Below are 23,211 nucleotides of genomic sequence, written 5' to 3'. Positions count from 1 at the left end.
GACAGCAGGTCCGCGGAGTTGTCATTTCCCTCCCGCCGCTCCGCTGGGAGTGCCTCCTCAGGATTATTCTCCGGGGACCCGGGGCTGTCTGGGGGATCACCTCCCCACTGTCTTCTTCGTCCGAGGACACCACTGTAAGGGTCTTCCTCCTCGTTAACATTGACATTTAACTAACACTGTAACTAAATTTTTATTTATCATTAACATTTCTGGCACCAAATGTAGTGAGTCACTTCAGAGAGACTAATAATAAGAGGCACATACTTTTATTTTACACTTAACCACTTCTGTTCACACACGGGATAACTACAGACGGGTCAGGACAGCCAGGATGCTGCCTGACCCACGACACAGAAGAGACGAAGACGTAGCACGACGGGTTCCATTCCAAACGACAGCCCCGATCCAGCCTCGGGACCTCCCTTTTATGCCCCCCAGCGTGGCCTGCCTCCGCCCTCGGCCACGCCCCCTTCTGGAACCTACCAGAAGGTTCTGGGCTATGCCCCACGTATCCCCTCTGTCACCTTTGCCCTACATCCCGGCCTATCGCGTGCCCTGTTAGCCGATCAGGCTGCTATGTACTCAGATGCCCTCTTTCTGCCAGCAACCAGCGCTACGCGCCGTAGTGACCCATTTTATGTCACTACACAAGCAAGATTTAAAAAATAATCGATTCTTGAACCTAAACTCGACCTCGAATTGTGATGACTCATCTAATTGTTCAGGGGGTAGGTTAATCAATAAGTCTGCTAATTAAAACATAATATTAATTCACTTGGGGTGGAGCAATGCCACAGTGGATAGAACTCTGAGCTATGAACCCTCGGTTTAATTCCCAGCCACAGCAAATTTCATTGGTGAATGATATCTAAACTGGTCCTGGACCCCCGTTCAACCGATGCTGGCCATTATGGTGAAGTATGGTTAACCAACCCCCATGACTGACACGGTGTGGAGAGGCCTTCACCCAGCAGTGCATTGACAAAGAGGTTGCAAATTATGTTTTGGTTGTATAATATTTGTTGGGTGGAGGGGTGGTGTGGTGGTGAGCACACTGTGCTATCAACCTAGCCACTTGACTTATATACGTGGGCACAACTAACATCAGTGGCAAGTGGCGTCATACAATAATTTTTGTTATTATTTTAACTTGTAACGCACACAGCATTCGCTCACTCTCGAACAGAGAGAACGACTCAAAGGTGCAAGGAATCACAGGCAAGTGGAAAGGTAGCCAGGTGGTGAGCCAGTGGAAAATTACTCCCCTGCCAAAGCTCTGTGATCCTCTATATATTAAGGTATTATCGGCCAATTAATTATATGTGGTTGGAAACCCAAGCATCTGAAAAAAACCCTACACTTGTGTGTGTGGGAGCAAGACTCTATCTCAAATAGATGGAATATGTGGAATCCACATTTTCTGTAAAGAATTCTCCTGGCATGCCAGGGTATGGCACCACGACTCCCACTGAAAGGGAGTTCACAACATTTGTGCAATTCACCAACCTTCGCCTCCACAGTGCTGCATTGCAGGCATGCATAGCCACCACTGCTCGGCTACAATCAGAACAAGTCCTGCCCTCCCTCCCTTCACTAACCCACATCAACAAGAATGGTGAAGTATGGTCAAAAACCCCCATGACTGCTTAGCGTGGGAAGACCTTTATTCATTCGTGTATTGAAAGTGGCCAGACTTTTTTTTACAAATATATATAATAGTCAGGTTGCTGCATGATGAAATGCATGTAATTATAATGGCTAATTTGGTAAAGCTATAACAATAAATATGAAATTGGCTTTAAAAATGCTGTGTACATATAACACATTCCTCATGTGCTGTGTGATATATATTACTCCGCCTTAAGTCATTGCTCTGCCCAATGCAGTGTGGAATGAGTGGTGCGATTCCCGTGAGAACGGTGCAACTTGGGGTCACTGCCACGGCTGTAGGGCAACAGCGTAACTCAACCCAGGGGACCACAGGCTCCATAAAGCCTTTATAGTAATTCCAGTTTTTTTTTGCAACCAAATTGATGCAATCATCTGTAGCTCTGATCTTTTGCTTCCTACCACTTTCCTTCTTCCTGCCAACCATCGGCCAAGGTCCACTTGACGCACGGTCAGGTGTTGGTCAACATTTCTACACGTCCATCCAAAGGAGCCACGTGCAAATTGCACTTGCGAGCAGCGCTTAAGTTTCTCGATGAATATTTTCCGGGTCACAGGGTTTGGCCGGCGTAGGCGGCGCGTGACTGAATACTCGTAGCCACGGCCATAGCAACAGGTATATACAGCGAGAGGCAAACTGGATGCGCTGCGCTAGAAGTTCAACATACATACACACCAAGCTGAAATTAATTTGTACTCGGGAGAAGGAAAAAAAGGTACTTAAGTCAGCGTTGCCTCTCGTATCGAATTATCTCCTTTGTTTGTTTGTTGGTTTTTGCCAACTGCACTTAGCTGCTCCATCGAATTTAGCTCTCGGGACACAGTCTGGTTTTCTTAATCTGCTCTGTTGTGACAGCAGACGTATGCATGCAATCGTGAGCATCTGCTGCTGCTTATGGGCTATGGGCGTCCGTGGCAGCGCTGTCCTCATGATGAATTGTCAGGGGAAGCGTCGCTGACAGTGTTACCGAGTTCGCGGCCCTTCTAGAGGCCCGCCATCGGTGGCGAGGGGTAATTTTTAGTCTCGTCCATCCGCGGCCACTTTCGAGAGCCACGTTGCGTTTGCGAGCGCAGCCTTCGCGTGACGATGATGGGAAGATCGCGGCTCGTTAGTGTGAGTAATTAGGACTTTCACCAAACGCTCAGCTGTTACGCTGATGTTGGGGCTGATTAAGCCGTCTTTTCACTTTCGTTAACTTCGCTCCTAGCTTCTTATTTGCATCGCATTCGCAGGCTCTCAGTTCGCGAGCTGTGATTGCCAACAAATTCACGCGATTGAACGCACAGCGATGGATCCAGATTAAAAAAAAAACGATTCCTGCGGATACCGGAGTGGTGTATAGCACAAACAATTGTCACTATTCACACATACATACGTAGTCTACATTCTTTAAAGACAAAGCATAACAGTCACATACAGGTCTGTCCATACACGTACGGGGACATATTTGAGTACAGTGGTAGTAGAAAAGCCATAATAGAGCGTTTTTTTTTAAATAAGCCAAAAAAACACCTCTATTATGGAAAAGCCCTTTGTCAGTTTGCTGCTGGATGAGAACTTCCCCACGCCGTGCGGATTGTGTGGATATTTTTTTACCATACTTCACAAGACTGGTCACCGTGGGTTGGGGAAGGTCGGTAACATATACATGGAATAATATAAGTACTGTACAAGAATTGCCTTTTCATCTGATGCCGACAACATAACCCCACAGCCTGTAACACCTGTTATGCATGGTGGTCACCAATCCAAGCACTACCCAAGTACAACTCTGCTTAGCTTCCAATAAATAGATAAAAATGACCCATTCTGGGTGATTTGGTAAAAGGAATATATATTGTAATGGAATGGAATTGTCTTATCCGCTCACAAACAGGCACACATAATGAAATGTTATTCTGTTTTGCCTCGATCAAGTATAATACAACATAAGATGCCAGCTGTTCAGTGAATATAACCTTTCCAGCAATGCCCTCGCAGTCAAATGCTTACTTTTCGTTTTATTGTACACAATCTCGCTGCTCATTTGAACAAAACATTTGCTCCCCGACCGATAGGTCACAAAAACGAATGAAAAATAACAAAACCTAAGCCGCGCGCAGTTACAGAAAAGAAGCTGTATGTTGTGGGCAGCATATGGAGAGTAATGTACACTTGCCCGAGACTTCAAAGGGACATAGGAGACTGTGACCCCAGGCAGCGTAATGCCCACACGGGGCCTCTAGTAGCACTCCCAGGGACTGGCTCAGGTCATCCAACTTGTGGGCTCAGGTTTCCACACATAGCTGGGAAGCCTGGGAATGGAGATTGGTGGAGTGGCCGGTCAGTTAAATGAGAAATGTTTGCTACGGGTCTGCGGGGAATTCTACATGGGGCCCGCGATGGAATGTGGAGGCAATGCCCACGTGAGAAGCCACCTGATAAAATGTGGCCATCAGGATTCCTTTCGAGGCTTCACGCTTAAAGATACCTCCTGCTGTAGTGTCTATCCACACAACCCCTTGTAACGAATCGATCACGGGACTTTTTCTACAAATTAATTCTCTAGAGCAGGTGTTTTTTTTTTCCACGGTTTCTGAGCACAAGTCTAAAGGCCCAAAATGCCACGTGGCCAGCAACATTCAAGACAATTGAGGTAGAAGTAAAACAAGTCCGAGTGATTTCCTGCTCGAATGAGCATTGAGGTGGTGGTTATGTGGTGCTTATCTCCTATTTGCAGCCCTTTAGCCAATGGTGGAAATTCCACATTCCTGTGGTGGGGGTTGAGTCTCTCTAAGAGAACAACCACTGTTGACTACTGTACCTCACAAACTGTTACTCACATTACGACCCCAGAGGGATAATGGGCTGAGTCAACCCCCAATTGGGATTTCAGCTCGATATATTAGAGTTCATATGGTTTCTTGAATTGTGCAAGGGTCATTTGAAGTTGGGTGTGCATTTTAGCGAGGAAGGAAACATTGCGGCATTATACAGTTCCTTTGTCGACGATTGCTCTGTGTCTACATGTGGGCAGTGCATTTGCGCCGTGATAAATGTGAGGAGAAATTATTGTAGTTATTTTGAGTTTGCAGAATGGAATTGAAAAAAAGTGCTAATTGCTCCGCACAGCTAACTAAAGGTGTTTAGCTAATTGGAAATCACACGTTGATGGGCTGAAAATGTGAACAACTGTGAGCGAGAGGGCAGGTGGCCATGAAGCAATCTGTGCTTATCAGACACTTGAATTTGCCGTGGAGACTATTTTATGGGCACTTACTCATTCTCGCAGCTTCTAAACATTAGAATTTATTTTTCTTTTCACGAGATTCACAGTACGCAAACATTTCATCTGGTTTTGTCGTTTTACTTCACCATCACCGGGAGAATGTACACATTGTGAACCATTGCAAGATATATAGGTTATTGCACAGGAATGGAAAGATTCTTTGTTAAGTCTTATAGAATGTCAGCACAAACCGCTGACTGTCTCTTTATCGCTCCACTTATCTCAACCCATATTTCTATGCTGATGTTGATCAGGCCCCACCAGGTTCATGCTTTAAGCTGAGTTGACCTAAGGGCCGTATCTCATAGCAGAGTATTACATGGCTGAAAGAACATAAGCAGGTAAATTATATCATCCGAAGAGTTTTTTTTTTAATGGTCTTGAGCAGGACATATCACACGATGTGCTAGGATAGTGATGGAGCGACAGCCACGGAATGGAATGCGTCTTAAGAGCACGTGCACCAAAGAGATGGAGCAATGAAATCGGCCCGTGTGGAGTGACCAGGTCGATTATTACATCTCACGGCATTGTGGGAGATTGTGACAGCTCAGGGTGGCCTCCATCCAGCAGCACACCGATCATGGATGATGATGATGATAATGATGACCTAAGGAACAGGTTGACTGTGGGCATGTTCACTTACAAATGCCACATGTGTTGTGCATCATAGTCAGGAATCATAGCGCAATGAATTAACCACCACACACTGTACACATACAGACAAAGGTCCCCCGTGTAGCCTACATAGCCTGCTTGGTAAAGCCCTGTTAGCGAGCACCTGTTAAGTTCAGCATGGTGCACGAGCAAGTGGTGTGGCCATTCATGAACCTGGCCACCTTTGTCTCCCCAGTATTGATGCTTACATTTTGCACCAGGTACTCATAAAGGCCGACGTTCGCTATGGGCTGGGATAGAGTTCCGCGGTTCATTGCACAGTGCACTAACCATTGCACCACCATTCCCCACCCGATACACAGACACGAAGACAAATATCCTCCCTATAGCCTTAACAGACTGTTGGGGCAAGTGCTGTTATCCAGCATAGCATGCGAGGGGATGGGTGGCTAGCACAACGCCCGGCCGCCTTTGTCTCCATAGTGGCGATGTTTACACATCGTACAAGGCTGAGTCGACCTCGGGGAGGCCCAGGACCGGTTCAGATGATCGTCACTGTTGATGGCCGTGAGCGAGATTCTAACTCGCGTCGCCGGGTTCATAGCGCAGCACGCTAACCGCTACGCTACCGCTCAACGCACAACGCACACACACTCACACAGATTTGTTCAAGCCATAGTCCATTAGAGCTGGATCAGTGCTGCTTCTGAAAGGAGACTGCCTCCTGGGAGGGCGGCCATGCTGCCTCGGCCACCCAGTGTTCGCTCTTTTGTGCTGAGCGTGCGGCGAGGGGAGTAACCAATCATTTTTAGAGCTTGAACTTTGACATGTAAAAGTGATGTACTGTTAAATGCATTATAAATGTTTGTTGAATAGGATGGCCATATTCCCCCCCCCCCCACCACTCAAATATGAGCCACAATGCCCACTTCTCTAATGCACGATAAAGTCTCATGCTGCGACACCGTTCCCAAGCCGGAGGCCACATTTCCCCACCGACTTTTTCGGCCTCCGAGCGTGAAATCACGAGTGCACTGGCAACTAGTGAGGTTCACCTACACGGGATCCATGTTTGAGGCCTAGCAGTTATGGGAGGACCAATGTTACTATGATGATGAGATCGCAGTACTTTGTTGCTTTTGAATACATGCGTTTTTTTTGGTTTGTTTACGTATATTATCACCAGACTTGTTGTCACAATGTGATTCGTGAATCAATTCCTTGAAAATAAAGTTAGAATCGCGCAATAAACAGTTCCTCCATTTACCAAGACGTGCAGTGGCATCTTCTCAAATTTTCAAGGCGTCACAAATATCACCCAACTCGGTATGTCCGTTTTTAGTCAGGCGACACAGTTTCGATCATATTTTTATTTTACATTGTAATGCACTGTGACAGTGGCCACATGGGTCACGTGAACTAATTATACACAAAAGCTGTGAATTGCAAGAATCTAACACTCAGAATTCGGCGCACTAATCATGAGCACAGTTGGCTACGTACGGTGCGAAAGAAGTTCAACATACATAATAAACAAAATCGATTGTAATCAACGAATTGATGCATTGTCTAACACACGACTAGCGCAACTATTTGTTTTATTTTTCTTCGTGGTTCCCCATTTTGCAACGTGGCACTTTTTTGAAAAGCCACGTGTCAGTGTTATACCGACAACAGAAACAGCCTCTTGATTGCCCACTTTGACTTATTAGTGCATCTGTCACACATCAGAGCGAAAACAATAACGAAAGCTGAGGCTGGGAGTTTGGAATCATTCACTTTTAGACCGCCACACAAACTGTATAGAGCATTCAGCACATTCCTTTTTGACCCCTGCCAAGACAAGGTAAAATGAAAGGTGAATGGCTGGCATTTGCGAGCAGAAAAGGACCGTCAGTTTCGCATGACGGCTCCCATAGAAGACACACAGCCAGGAGAGCACAGTCCAGGAGCCTCTCAAAAAAGAAAAAAAATCCCCCTTCGTCCAACAATGGGCCACATTTTTATGAACCTGCAGCACTTCTTGACAGTTAACTGAATGACGGGCAAATTCTTCGGTGTCCCGCCACCGTATAAATATCCAGTATAGCATTCGGTGTATATTTTAAATCGGTATGAAATGGAAATGTTTATCGGTGAGCGCCTTGCCTCTTTAATAGGGTAAGTTTATTATTTACCGCAGGTTAAAAGTGAAAGTGTCCCAAAGCTCAAAATAAAAGTAATATCTCTCTGCTTCTGTTGGTGGTCCTGAGTTAGGGCTAAAACTTATTTACTCTTAATTAAAAATATCCATTTGAGCAGCAAACATTCACAGACATCCAGACTGAGTTTTTCTCAAAAAATGTCGATAACATTAAAATAGGGATCCATATCGTTAATGCTTTTGCTAAATGCATAAGATAAATACGTGCTGTCTGAGCTATCATCTTTCCTTGGTCCTCAAACGTTGCACAATTTCACGAAGTACCTTTTGCAGGCACTACCATTGAAAATGTAAATTTGTAAAAAAAAAAATTGGATATCTGGTTGTATTGTCTTGTTCTACTATTGCTTTAAAATACAAGCCATTGTGGAAATTGTTTTATGTTCTTTTGTATGTCACGTCTCGCTTTAAAAAGAGACTTGTCTGAATAGCCTCTCACCTGGTAGAAATGAGGGATATCTACTTACCTCAATGGAGTATAAGCCAGGTAACATTCAAAATGGAATACAAATAAAGAACTATTGTTCGTGACTCATCATCATTAAGTTGTTCTGTGTGTATTCTTTGGTTATTTCGGTAAAGTCACGTAGATAGAATTTTTTTAAAAATAAAGTGAACAAAAATAATTGTAAAAGAAAAAATAATACTGTAGCCTGGTTCTTAATCGGAGTGAGTGTACTGGCAGTCTATAATGTAGACTGTAGCCTGGTTCTTAATCGGAGTGAGTGTCCTGGCAGTCTAAAATGTAGACTGTAGCCTGGTTCTTAACCTCGGTGAGTGTACTGGCAGTCTATAATGTAGACTGTAGCCTGAAAAGAAAAAGTCACGACGTTTCGAGAACCAGGCTACAGTCTACATTATAGACTGCTAGTACGCCCACCGAGGTTGTCTATATTATAGACTGCCAGTACACTCACCCGGCTTAATAACTATTGCTGCAGTCTACATAATAGACTGCCTGTACACTCACCAAACTTAAGAACCAGACTACAGTCTACATTATAGACTGCCAGTACACTCACTCCGATTAAGAACCAGGCTACAGTATTATTTTTAATCACTTTCTTTTTATTATTTTCTACGTGACTTTACCGAAAGAACCAAAGAATATGAATTCCTGCAGTCACGAAAGTTTTAAGTGAAAATGTGTTCTGTGTGGTTCACTATCCTGTCCTATTATGTAGACAAGGGGGGACGAGGGTGGGTGCGGTTATTCCACCGCGGTATGAACCCAGTGACGTGAGTTCAATTTCCGGCCACGACTAACATCAGTGGTGAGTGATATTTAAACCAGTCCTGGGTCTGCTCTAGGTGGAACTCATCCTCAAATGAGTACCTGGCGTGTTGTTTAAAATCAGCGCTGTTGGAGACAAGAGTGGCTGGGCGTGGTTCTAGTCACACCACCCGTAAGTGCACTCGATAGCCTTAATAGGCGCTCGCTAACAACACTTGACCCAACAGTCTATACTACTCTACGGAAGCGTTGTGCATAGAGTGTGTGGTGTTTAATGCACTGCACTATTATCCCAGCGGCCTGAATTCATTTAACAACCATTTGTTGTCTATGGCCCATAAAATTAGGTTTTTTTTTGTATCGTGTGTTGGAAGTTTTTAAATATAGGATACATTTTGGGTTATTAGAACCGACGTGCATCTTCTTTATGTAGTTGCTGCTTCTTCAGTGAACTTATACGTGAATAAAGACTCCACACATTCCTCAATAACACCACCATGAAGAAAATATATATAGTAGGTGACATTTCTGGCAATGGCCAATCTCCATAGCTTTTGATGTTTGTGCATCTGCACCACTGCTGATGCAGTATCACACATTTTTTTTTATTATCATTTAAATGTGAAGGTCAGTCGGCCGAAGGATTTAGATCTCCCTTGTTGGCAATGGCATAAAACGGACATTCTTTTTTTTATCCAACAACACTGCCTTAAAAGAAAACATATATATTCGGCGACGTATCAAGCAATGGCCCTTTTATGGCAGTGTTGTTGACGAGTGTGCTGAGTTCTTTGTTGTTACAGTAATGCTCTTCGTGCACCACTGCCAACGAAGCATAACCAAATAACGTGTTGTTTTATCTAGTCATTATTAGGGTTCTCTGTAATTGCCTTAAGCCTAGGACTACGAGTTTGTTCTGCATATCCCATATGAAATGTGGCTGACATTACGTTTTAAAGGTCATCTGTACTATTAACAATGTCATTCCAAAGTTTGCCTAATTAAAAGACCCACGAGGCCTTCAAAGGTATAAAAACACCGCGGCTCACGTCAACTGTTTAGTTCTCAAGATACCCAGCAGGTAAATCCACACATATAATTTAAATCTGTTTAGAAATGTCCTGGAAATGTATAGCAAAGTGATACGACCAGTGCTATTATGTGGGCCAGAGACGTGGGCATCGAGGAATAAACAAGTAAACCCGTAAAAACAAAGTTTTTCACTATAAATCCTTTATATGCGTGGCGGCTAGAGTCTTCTCATCCTCTGGCTTGAGATGGCTGCCACCTATGGGTCAGATGATTGCCTGCCACCATTAAGCAATTGGTAATAAAATATTTAATTTGTTTTCCATAAACAGTGTAAAATTTTGGGAATTTTTTTTCCCGAACATTAATTGTCACGCACAACGAGTCTGTGTGGAAAATGTCAGCTCGATTGGATCACGGGAAGTGGGTTAAAAAACGACCAAAAGATTTGCACGGTCGTAAGCAAGCAAGCAAGCACGCAAGCAAGCAAGCACGCAAGCAAGCAAGCAAGCGAACTTAATATAAAGGATTTAAAAAGGCAGATTGCTTGAAAGTGCAGAGATGACAATGCTGTGGTGGCTCTTGGGAATATCTCAAAGGGAAAGTGGAATTGAAAAGTTAAAGCCCTGAACGGGCGTTACTTGTTCTCAAGAAGGTAAGAGAAGCAAGGCGCACATGGTGTGGGCACGTGTTGAGAAGAGACAAAGAAGGTGCAATTCGTAGTGCTATGGAGATGCTTCCAGTGCAGGGCAGAAGGAGGAGAGGGAGACCAAGGGTGAGAGGGGAGGATTCGGTGGAACGAGATGTGAGGACAGTGGCTGTGACTCGAGAATAGGCACAGAATAGAAGCACTTGGAGACAGAAAATCCAAGCAGCCGAGCACAATGCAAAAGTGGAAATTCTGACTTCCAACAAGAAGACAAATACATGTCCTGATTTTTGCGCAATTTTTGAGCGAACTGGAGAAAACGACGATTAGGTAACGAATTGAAAGGTGAGATCATTTTTCTTTTGCCGATTCTGCGGCTCGGAGGCCCACTTTGTGATTCTTACCCGTGCAATGCAAAGGCAAATTGAGGTTAAGGAGGAAAATTTGCATTGAAATGTATTATTGTCTCTTTAAAAACGAGCAACGAAAGACGGTTAAAGGTGTGCGAGGACCCAATCCGCGTGCTCGCTTGATGAATGTGCTCGCAATTATGCGTTTGTGGAGGTCAAATTGAGGCTTGTCGCGCATCATTTGATGCTGCTGTGCGCAAGTTTTTTGATCTCCGTTGTAGGGTTTGCACCTGTGCATAACGCACGCTTCCTGAATAAGCTCCTATCACGCGGAGCGAAACATCAGACACCGTGACAAATAACACATGAAACAACCCCGTAACACATTGGACTGAACTATACTCAACTAAACTATTTTATTTACCAGGAAAAGCCCTCTGAGCTTTTAGCTCTTTTTCACACATGGTCGAAATGGCTGCTATCATTTGTGGGATTTATAGTCACAGCCAAAAAAATCTAAATGCATGTTTCTAAATGTGGAGAAAGATCCACACGACAACTGGGAGAGAGGACACGCGAACTCCACAAGTACAGGCGTCGTCAGGCTCGGGATCGAATCCACGAATTCCTGCGTAGCAGACGAGGGAGATAACATCTCGCCACTGCGGCGCCCTTATACGGCACAAGCGCAAAAATCTACTCAGTGTTAGCGATATTTTTTGTTGTGGAGACACATTGGTGTGTGGTATGGACAAGCGTGTAATGGCGGACAGAGTCTATTTTTGTCTTTAGTTAAAAATTGGTATATTTTACACTCTAGAGCACATGGTGACGAAAAAAAGATAGTTGCATTATTAAATCACTAGCTTTATTTATTGATGCATAGATAGGAACATGGAAATCATGACGGTGAAAAGAAAGATTTAATTTAAAATATGAATGAATGCGTTTCGTACATTTACAAAAAATGCACACATTAGCTTTCTTCTCCATACTAATGATTTACATCGTTTTCGAGCCATTTCGATTTCAACATTAAAAGTCCAATTTTCTGCTGCTGAATTTATTGACGAAAGCTCATAAATACGGGGTCATATATTCCTTGGCAGGGTAGACATATATGGACCTCATGTACATTTATCGTTGTTTAATCATGACATTTGGGGAGCAGTTAAGAAGACTGCAAGTCCACTTAGCAATTTTCAGCGTGGGAGGAAATTGCAATGTTAAACTTTGCGATGGGAAGATTCCTCAGTGCTGAAACGAGTATTCCACAGATGAAAATATATATATACATTGCACAACAATGCTGTGTACACATTACTGTATTTGTTTTCTGAAATATGCAATTTTTTGTTGTTCACATTATAAGAGAGATGCTATTTTGGAAATCAAATGTTTTCTCATGTAGTGTGCTTTGCATTAAAATGTGTGGTGTGGTATTTGCAGCAAAATAAAATAAAAACTATGTTTGGGCACGGTCCAAGACATCATAATATATTTGTCTCATGCGTGAGAGTGTTCATTTATACTTAAAACATATTCCCAGGCATGTATTGTTTTAGAAATGTGTACGCTGCTAGTATAATGCTGAGATATCGCTGAGCGTTGCGTTTTTGTTTGTTGGAACAACTTATGCCAGCAGTCCTCTTTTACATTTCCCCAATGCATTACCTTGCCTCCTGGTGGATCTATTGTGTGTTGATCTTCCATTGTGTCACATCCACATGCATTGATCATCTGATACCAGCCGTCTCTAGGATATGGTAATGTTGCACTATCTAAGCAATGATTTTGGATGATAGTCCAACGACTGTTAAAATGTAGTGTTATTTAACATTATTAGTATTCTGAATGATGATAATATTACAAAAGGCTCTTGGTTCCTTAAATACAAACGGTTCGTTCCAAACCGCCACAACGCAGTGTGCTCATCGTGTTGCTAAACTGCAAACAGCCTAACTTTTAATGCGAAATTAACAAATCGCTGGTAATGGCAAATTGATAGAAGTGGAAGCGAGAATTACGGCTCACAGATGCGTAAATGTAGCCCATAATTAAGGTACTGTGAAAAACATCTCTGCAGGGCTGCGTACGCCTAACATCTACTTAGCAGTTGATGTTTAACAGATGTCATGCGCAAGTGTCACTACCAGCCGCATGGCATTTTCGCACCAATAAGTGATTTTACACGGTAGGGGCATAAGTGCTTACCGAGCACTAAATCAACGGGGGTGTTAGTGCGGACAGGACGCGGCATTGAGACCTCGATTTCTCAGATCCTTGTGCGTCCTCAAAAAATTAGCGCGATATTTAAAGAACACGTAGTCCTGTGAATACCCACGGAGAAATGCTTAATCGGGCTTAAAAGAAGTATAGGGAGAGAGAGAAAAAAAAACATATTATGTACTTAATCCCCTGTAAAGTGTCTCCGAGTCGGAGATATTTCCAGCCAGGCAAATGGCTCAGCTGCGTACAAGTTCATTATAAATGACAGCTTAATCCTTGTAGAGATAGTGCTATATAAGCACAGGCCTTCTGCAGGAAGTGCAGTCTGCTGGGTCATGTGTATTTGACTTCTATAATTTATGAATGTGGAAAAGGATTTTTTTTCCTTTCAACAATCACCTACGTGAAAACATGTGATGTGTGTTTACATATTATTCGACGTACATTGATGACTAGTCTTAGCATCGTGGAAGTAAGCGGGCATGTAGATTCACCCCCGCAGTGATTCACTGAATTGTCACGATTCCGGGATGGCCATTTAATTCTTGCAAAGGAATAGAATGCATCCGAGAGTACGTTGACTGACGAGATGGAGCAATGAAATAAGCTCTATATGTACAGTGAGGGAAAAAGTATTTGATCCCCTGCTGATTTTGTACGTTTGCCCACTGACAAAGAAATGATCAGTCTATAATTTTAATGGTAAGTGTATTTGAACAGTGAGAGAGAATAACAACAACAAAATCCAGAAAAACGCATGTCAAAAATGTAATACATTGATTTGCATTTTAATGAGGGAAATAAGTATTTTACCCCTCTGCAAAACATGACTTAGTACTTGGTGGCAAAACCCTTGTTGGCAATCACAGAGGTCAGACGTTTCTTGTAGTTGGCCACCAGGTTTGCACACATCTCAGGAGGGATTTTGTCCCACTCCTCTTTGCAGATCTTCTCCAAGTCATTAAGGTTTCGAGGCTGACGTTTGGCAACTCGAACCTTCAGCTCCCTCCACAGATTTTCTATGGGATTAAGGTCTGGAGACTGGCTAGGCCACTCCAGGACCTTAATGTGCTTCTTCTTGAGCCACTCCTTTGTTGCCTTGGCCGTGTGTTTTGGGTCATTGTCATGCTGGAATACCCATCCACGACCCATTTTCAATACCCTGGCTGAGGGAAGGAGATTCTCACCCAAGATTTGACGGTACATGGCCCCGTCCATCGTCCCTTTGATGCGGTGAAGTTGTCATGTCCCCTTAGCAGAAAAACACCCCCAAAGCATAATGTTTCCACTTCCATGTTTGACGGTGGGGATGGTGTTTTTGGGGTCATAGGCAGCATTCCTTCTCCTCCAAACACGGCGAGTTGAGTTGATGCCAAAGAGCTCCATTTTGGTCTCATCTGACCACAACACTTTCACCCAGTTGTCCTCTAAATCATTCAGATGTTCATTGGAAAACTTCAGACGGGCATGTATATGTGCTTTCTTGAGCAGGAGGACCTTGCGGGCACTGCAGGATTCAGTCCTTCACGGCGTAGTGTGTTACCAACTGTTTTCTTGGTGACTATGGTCCCAGCTACCTTGAGATCATTGACAAGATCCTCCCGTGTAGTTCTGGGCTGATTCCTCACCGTTTTCATGATCATTGCAACTCCACGAGGTGAGATCTTGCATGAAGCCCCAGGCCGAGGGAGATTGACAGTTCTTTTGTGTTTCTTCCATTTGCGAATAGTCGCACCAACTGTTGTGACCTTCTCACCAAGCTGCTTGGCGATGGTCTTGTAGCCCCATTCCAGCCTTGTGTAGATCTACAATCTTGTCCCTGACATCCTTGGAGAGCTCTTTGGTCTTGGCCATGGTGGAGAGTTTGGAATTTGATTGATTGATTGGTTCCTTCTGTGAACAGGTGTCTTTTATACAGGTAACAAAGCACTCCCTTTTAGAGTGTGCTGCTAATCTCACCTGTATAAAAGACGCCTGGGAGCCAGACATCTTTCTGATTGAGAGGGGGTCAAATACTTATTTCCCTCATTAAAATGCAAATCAATTTATTCCATTTTTGACATGCGTTTTTCTGGATGTTGTTGTTGTTATTCTGTCTCTCACTGTTCAAATAAACCTACCATTAAAATTATAGACTGATAATTTCTTTGTCAGTGGGCAAACGTACAAAATCAGCAGGGGATCAAATACTATTTTCCCTCACTGTAAGTGCAAGGTGGAGGTGCTATGCGAGATTGTGAGAGATGGCAACAGCTTTAGGAAGCCTTTATCCATCGGTGGATTGATCGTGGCTAATGATGACAAATTAAACTCAAGAATCAAATCTCTATTGTCTTATTTTCTCTGTCTCTTTTCATTTCTTTGTACAGTTTTATCCCCTCCATTAGACCCAATGTGACACTCGCATAACAATTGCAGAAATCGTATATTCAATTATCTGACGAATGATTTAATCCACCTATAATGAATGAAAAAGTATATGTTTCATTGATTAATTGATGCACCATTACATGATGAGCAGTAATCACTCATAATAGCATATCTCTGACCCAAATCCTAGTCATGGCCATATGTACAATGGAGGTAATTGATACAAATTCTAGGCATCTATATGGTGGAGTGGTGCTGTGAACCTTGAAACCCAAATTTTAATTCCCAGCCATGGCTTAGATGAGTGGCGAGTGATATTTAAACTCTGGCTGTCGCCTGATGATGCTAGTTGTAGTTACTGGCGAAACGTCGTACTCGAATTGTAAATGTTGTGGGTTTACTCTCCAACACACCGGTGTGCTGTACGAGTAACGAATTGGCATGTTTTGTTTACGTGACAAACCCTATTACTAATTGGCTGCATTGGCTGGTGGCGGGTTTAACGACACATTTATATTTACGCTATCTAACCCTTAAAAAACCTCTATTGTGGATAATATTGGTCGTGAAACCCTTCTAGGTGTTAAACTGATCTTGGGTGCCCCCCACCTTAGGTACCCCACACCTTGGGTGCCCCCCACCCACAACCCAAACTGATTAGCGTGGCGAAGCACAGTCAACCCACACCCGTGGCCAACATGGCATGGGTGTGGTCTTCTTTTGTCAGTGGATTTCCACAGAGCTGTAAATGAATAATCATAATGATTATTATTGGAATATGTATATCTCTTACATTGATTTATAAATAACAGATGTGCAGTCATCCGATATTGAGTTTCTGTCTAGTGCAGTATGCCCATCACTTGTGGTCTGTAGATAAATGTTGGTTGTTTCTGACGTCGGTTGTAATAGGTGTTCGCTAACAGCAATTACTCTAAGGTGTCCTAAAAAGGTGGCATTGTGGCTCTCTGTGTTATATCCACAGTGCGTACAAGGCTGAACAGTCAGAAAGGTTTGAAGGGTGTATAAAACGGCTGTATTAACATTTCATTAACATTTTGCCTAGCAGCAAGATCTTAAAAGCAGCCTCCGCCTTGTGATAGCCAGTGTCATTTAGCTATTGCTATACTCCCCAGACAATTGTGATGCTTAAAGAATGAGAAGGCATCGGAGAATCCACTTACTTCAAGGACCTCATTTACGTCTTTTTGATTCTTGCTTAAGAGGACCGTATAGAACATCCCTTTGGAATACAACACAGATCTCAGGCAATAAAGAACGCTTCTGTAGTAATTCTGTAAGCGGGGGTCGTCGTAAATCGCGAGCGCATTAACTGGAGCCTAATTGTTTATATGAAGCAGCTGAACAGTCCAACATCAGCCAGATCATACGAGGTCTCCATGCCCTTTCTCCCTGCACCCCACTTGCTTGGGCGAGACGTCTGTTTCTTATCATAAGAAATGCCGCGGCAAACATTTAAAACTATGCCCTAACCAAATACTCTGGCTCTAAACTGCACATGTTTATGCTGGCAGCTCTGGGTGACCTAAAAAAATCCGCGTTTCTTTTTTTGAATTGTGGTTAAATTATTCAGTATATTCATGAATTGTGTTGGAGGGATTTTTTTTTTTTTGCGGTAACATTTTTTCTCCTCTTTCTCTCTCTCTTTCAATTGTACCGTCGCTATGAATGCAAAGCGCGAACACAAGCGCCTCGTGTGATTTGAGAGCGGCAACACCAGGGGCGTCAGTGGAAATCTTACGCGGTGCGTTTTCTGATATTGTATTTTCTGAGCATTTGTCACTTCACCCGGTGGACGTGGATAAATTGGTATTCTCAGGTGACCCCCGCACGCACAATGCATTCTTCTCGTTCAGAATCAAATTCTCTCTCACTGTGCTAAACTATGAATGCGGTAGCGTTCCATTAAGTGATCAGTTCAAGGCAGCGCCGACAAATAATAAATAACAGCCAAGCTGTCTGGCCGTGTTGTATAATCTATGAGACCACTCTGGTTTTGAACACCTACAATTTAAGTTTGAAATCACGAAGCTGTCCCGTGTGCTTTCGTTCATTCGCATAATTTCATCGTGCGAAAGGAGGGGATGAGTGGCTGGGGATGCATGGGGAGATAGGAGTCTTTTTATTTTGCCGTGACGTCAAACTTGACTGCAGTGGATTTTTTAGGGTAAATCACATAAAAGGGGAATAAGGCATCAAGATTAAGTGACTTGCTGTGTATAATGACCTATGTAATAGCATAACTGTACTTGTCTCACTGATGGGAAAACCAGTGTGCAGTTGCACTTAGCAGGCAGCGCATACATTTGCTCGCCACAAAGACTGACAGCGTTGCGTTTGACTTCGGGCAAAGGAAATTCACAACAGCTTCGTGAATCCGCCTGATGCTTACAATTGTGCAAGCGTAGGTACTCCCAGAGGTGGACATGATTCAATAAAGGTGTCTCTGTGTTTGAATACACAGGATGATTCCCTACATCAATAGCACACGTGCCCTTCACTTGCTTCGGGAACGCATGTCAAGAATTCCTCCTGGAATTCCAAACCGTCATTAATAGGGCCCCATATTGCCCAGTGGCTTTTGAGAGACGATTGGAGGTTCATAATATTGAATTGATTGATTGATTGATCGGTCATCACAACTATTGGAGCTGAAATTATACCGTAGAATTGTTAGGTCGTGGTTTGTCAGCTATAATAGTGTTTCGCGTGCACTCTGGCCGAATAAATTGATGGCAGTAGTTAAAAAAAGAAGGCATCGTGAATTGGAAAATTTTGGCCTTTTTCTGCTTCACAAATTTCAATTAGGCTTGTTGTGAACACTTTGGGGAATTCTGTCTCCAAGAGTACAGCAACCAATGTGAATTCCGAATTTGTGAAGTCGTTATGATGAAAACACATTGTACAACATTTTAATGTGAAATTTTTACTTTTCCCATACCATTTAAGGCAATGCTGTATTTTTACGCAAAGGTATTGCACCGTAGCATTACAGAAACATGTAAAATACATCATAGTTAAGCAGAACTGAGTCTGCACATTATTTTTTCTTTTTTTTTCAATTTCCCTCCACTCTCCCTCCAGCTTCAACGGCCACAGCAAAAACTCCCTTCTCTATTAATCTCTTATCAATCTCTGAATGACAGGAAGCCGCGCCTCTGATATGCTGCTCCCACAACAGTTTGGAATAGCCTTCCACCTGATGTTGAGTTTGCCGGATCCTTTCTCCGTGGTTTCAGATATAGACTAAAGACCCACCGTATCTCTTCTCTATTACTTGAGATTGATTTTTGTTAAAATTATTTTTACTCCAGTTGCTTTTGTATTTCATATCTGCTTGGTCCAAAACGAATTGCCGAATGAATGAGAGGACAGATGAAGCGGTGCATGTTCTGCTACACGTCGAAATGAACCAACACCTGAACGAATGACTGGACAAAGGAATGAGTTAGTGGGTGATTGGCATATCGTATAATTAATAATAAAAATTTGCATCTATATCGTGTCAAAATGCAACTGCATCTCAAGAAACTGTACAGAAAGTATGCCATACACATCGTAGAGCACTTTCGGAAACGGATATAATGTGTACATTTAACTGATAGATTACTCCACCATTTATTGGTTCGATGACTAGACTAATCGGATTGAATTGAAATAGTTGGGGGGAAATGTATCACCGCTATTGCCACGTGGGGTGTTGAATGGTAGGTGATGGGTAGGTTTTGGTGACATAATCATCTTTAGCACCTGTGAAACTTCGGGCATGGATCGCAGGGGTTTCCCACCTTCAGTTGGAAGTAAATCGGAGTGTCCATAATTTTTAAAGAGACCCAATTAATCAATCATAAAAAAGTAGTCGATTAAATGGTTTGGTTTATGAATAAACCTCATTGACTGATTACACAAGTTCTAATGCACATCCATATACATGTTTATTATAGCGATCAGTCATTTTCTGAAGGGAAATATATTAAGCCGAGACTTGAACGGGGCCAGTGAGTCAACAACATGGATGGCCGGGGGGGGTGTGGAATTTTAGAATATAGAGGCAGCAGCAGCGAAGGAGCGACCTTAGATTGAGCAGAGGCTGGGGAGGGTTTAGAACGAAGGCCTCGGTTACTGGAGCGGAGAGCATGTCAGCGGGGAGTAGAGTGATATGTGTGTGTACTGAGCCACATCAGATACACGTCAGAATCATATTTGTGTCTGCCTATACGTCTATATATAATGATATCTTCGTGTATATCTCTAGATATATGTGTGTTTGCATCCAATTGTTTCCTCGCCTCTCCCTCATTGTGCATTGCCCCGCCGCGATTGTGCATCATCAGGCGATACGAGTACGCGGTGTTTTGACACAATATAAGGGGAAATGGCCTTGCGTTTCATTGTAATAATAAAGAAGGTGCTTATGCGCTGGGCCGGGCTACCTAAAGTGGCTGTTGCCCCGGAAGCGGCTGCAAAACTACAGAAATGAACGTCTTCCTCCAGCGAGCCACTTTAATCCTGTGCCCAGGGGACCGGGTCAAGATGGAGAAACATAAGGCAGCCTGGGTAATTGGAAGGCAAGGCTGCACGGTACGTTCAAAAGGGGGGGCTGTGACCGTATTTAATTAGCTATTTCTGCTGTCAGACTACATGTTTTACAGCCTCCCAGAAGGAGCTTCAAACTAGAATATATATTTTTTACGTTATTATTTTCCCTCCTCAATCCAGCAGCCTCGTTACCCTACTATTTATATGCATTAGGAAGTTAAAGAACTTTCATTTCGAATTGTTAGGTCCACTAATACATTTTAGTTTTTCTGTTTAGACCATTTCAGAAAACAAATAGCCGTGTTACGACGTGCTTCCGACCGTATTTTTAATGTTTGGTTTAGATATATTGTAACACGCTGCTGCAGTTTAATACAATGCCACAAATCCACGTTTGCATGTTCCGTCAAAAGCCGTAAATAATGCGTGTGTTGCATGCATGTCTGCACCGTGCAATGCAACCAATGGGGGTGCAGGTTTTATTTGAATTTTATTTTCGCGAAGACGCGGCAACAAATATTTTTTTTGTCATTGCAAAGATTCGCGTGTGCAAAGCGTGCGCGCGCGCGTTGCACACGCGTGCGCAGATGCGCTCATAGGTGAGTGTTTAAGCGAATGCTGAAAATTCTCTCTTAGTGCAAGTCCCAGCATAACAAAGCATCTCATCCATCAGTGCCAGTTCCCGGCAGGACCCATCCTTTCCGGACTCTTCCCGAGATAGCAGGGGCCTCATGTGACTGCCTTGCACAATCGTGTGGCACTTGTGACAATGTTTTATTATTATTGCAGGAGCATGGTCCCAGGTTCAATAGCTCCCTTTTTTTTCTCTGTTCTCTGAGCCTGATTAGTGTCGGACTGTTGTGACAAATGTTTACCATTATCTCATGAACCGCAACATGAAAGCAGAAATTAGTATTCTTGGTCCTGGGAAAGATGTAAATGAAACAGTAAGTAAAATGTTAAAATATCTGCATTACCATCCCGCACATGCAATTGCTTTGCATGACATAAAACGCCATTAATAAATGGTGAGTTTCAATGCAAATCAGATGTGGAACGAATCGATGTGGAGTTTGTTAAATCGGTTGCCGTAGCATACGGCACAAATTCCACGCATTCCATAATAGTAACCCTGCATTTATCCACATTTTGGTGTCAAGCATAATAAGAATGATAATTTACAGCGCTTTGTCAATCCACTGCTGGATGAAGGCATCCCCATGCCGTGTGAGTCATGGGGAGCTGTCTTCACTGTACTTCACCATGCCGGTCTGTGTGTGTCGGTGAAAGGGGTCGGAGCGGGGTGAGGATAGGAAGGGGGTTTGGGGTTAGGCAGAGTGGTGCAGTGGTAACACTCGTGCCTGACAGCAAGGAGGTCCCAGGTTCGATTCCTGACTCGGGGTGTCTTTCAGTGGGGAGGGTTTTTTTGTACGCCCTGCCTCAGTTTTGAATGTTTTTTCTTGAGGATCTCGGCTTCTTCACAAAGCTAAAAAGAAATAAAGCGTGCAATGTGCATCGCCAATGCTGAAAATTTTGCCCGCAAATGACTCAATTGGGAATACACGGAGCAACATCGCCCCCCTTCCTGCGGAGACTTGGCAGTATCTCCTCACCAAGAGAGAGTCTTGAGAGTCAGCGAGGCCTTTCTTGTAAACAAGCGTGATAAATATATTCCGCACTGAAATGGGGCACACTGCAGAATTTAGAATTTAAATTGCACCTGTGAAATTTTGCAGATGTCCGTGAAAGTGTGTGTGTGTGTGCTGCGTAAACAACAATTAACTTCATACTCTTGAACGCTCCGCGTATACTGAGGATGAAGAATATGAAAATAAAAGTATTTGCTAATTGTTTCGGCGCAATTTAACATTGATTTACTTTTGGCTCAGTCGATAAAAGTCTAGACACACTACTCTCATTGACTTCACATATAATCTTTGTCTTTGTTGAGCTTATCTTTGCATGTATAAAATTAACTCGCCATAATGTACCGGTTTATGATATAGCAGTAAAAAAAATGAAAGTCTAGCATGAATATGGGTCATTTCCCTTGCTTAAACATTAGCTTATATATTTTTCAGGACGAAAGGCGGTGTTTGCTAATGACAATGCCATAATGGTCTTTTTGCCTTCAGAGGAGCATGGTTTATAGATGAAGATCAGTCAAAAAGGGTTCATGAAAGCAGGGTATTACACTTTAACACAGGTTTACGCTTGATTCTCTAGTTTTCAATTTAGAAACTTTTCAACTTCAATTCACTAATTATTTTATGTAATCGCTCCATGAAAACAAATGTTCGGAATAAGTACAATTTTCAGTTGAATAATTAAGTATTATATATTATTATGTATTCGCAGTATACTACATAATAATACTTGATGGCCATTTGCCAATACACTGCTGGATGAAGACATCTCCATGCTGTGTCAGTCACGGGTAAATTCAACTTCTCTCCACCACGATGGTGAGTGCAGGTTGGTGAACGGATGCACAGGACTGGTTCGGCTAGAACAGGGGTCGGCAACCAAAATAACAAGAAGAGCCATTTCTTTCCAATTCGGTACAAAATTCAGTATTTCAAGAGCCGCAATGCATCTGAGTACATACTGTACATACGTACATATTGTCAAGAAGCAGCCCATAAAGAGCCGCATGCGGCTCCGGAGCCGTAGGTTGCCGACCCCTGGGCTAGAATCTCCCGTCAATGTTAGTCGTGGTTCATAGCGCACTGCGTTAACCACTGTGCCACTACTCCCCCCTATCATAAATCTTTTGAGAAAATATGACATTTCTAGTGTTGTCAGATTTAGCACATGCATTAGCGAATGATTAATCTTAGTGGTACATTAAATTGTCACAGTATAATTTATGCAGGATTTTTCAAGTATGGAATTTTTTTCACTCACTACATTTTGGCAGCTTTACTTTTACACGCCATATTTACATACCATTCAGCAACTGACGTGGGCTGTGGCTTATAATTTATCCTAATGAGGAAATTGCTGTTACTGGCACTTGTAAAAAAAATTCC

The 23,211-nt window shown here is 43.0% G+C and overlaps 1 protein-coding gene across 3 annotated transcripts in view; it reads left to right on the top strand.

The window, feature by feature from the left end:
- The window catches only part of LOC144720951 (RNA-binding motif, single-stranded-interacting protein 1-like), a 273,511-nt gene that overhangs the window by 131,006 nt on the left and 119,294 nt on the right, over positions 1-23,211 (top strand). The window lies entirely within an intron of this gene.

The sequence above is a fragment of the Lampetra planeri genome, chromosome 10 (assembly GCF_965212315.1).
Source record: "Lampetra planeri chromosome 10, kcLamPlan1.2.h2, whole genome shotgun sequence".
In the NCBI taxonomy this organism is placed as follows: domain Eukaryota; kingdom Metazoa; phylum Chordata; class Hyperoartia; order Petromyzontiformes; family Petromyzontidae; genus Lampetra; species Lampetra planeri.
This window is presented reverse-complemented; position numbering and strand designations above follow the sequence as displayed.